The sequence below is a fragment of the Lupinus angustifolius genome, chromosome LG09, assembly GCF_001865875.1.
Source record: "Lupinus angustifolius cultivar Tanjil chromosome LG09, LupAngTanjil_v1.0, whole genome shotgun sequence".
Classification (NCBI taxonomy): domain Eukaryota; kingdom Viridiplantae; phylum Streptophyta; class Magnoliopsida; order Fabales; family Fabaceae; genus Lupinus; species Lupinus angustifolius.
In genome coordinates, this window is record NC_032017.1 from 12483822 (window position 1) to 12484318 (window position 497).

Below are 497 nucleotides of genomic sequence, written 5' to 3' on the forward strand. Positions count from 1 at the left end.
TTTGACATTATCAAAAAGATAACCCAGGTGAAATGTAGGCAGAGATATGTAGTTAAACATAAAACAAAGTTAATGAATTAATTTTGGGATTTAACTATTAACCTGTTTCATTTTCGGTGGCTTGAACAAATGCGTTTGTTTAGACATTTAAAATAACTAAGAGGTAAAGAGAACGACATACAAGATTAACTATATCAATTAGCATGATAAGCAATGTAGTGCAATAACTAGCTTAAATCATGCACCATAAACATCTCATATGATCAAGAACCATTCACACAACCAAATAAGCTATTTTGACATACTTAAGCACAAAAAGAATAACATAGCATAAAGAGTAAAAGTATTCAGCAACCATTACGAACCATGATATGTTAAACAGAGACAAATAAAGAGGCACAAATAAGTCAGGAAATAGTAACAACAACTGAATCCAAAAAAGTGCAATAACGAAGAAATAAACCTAAGGGTAAGATGTCCTAGGTCTAAAGTCTTCT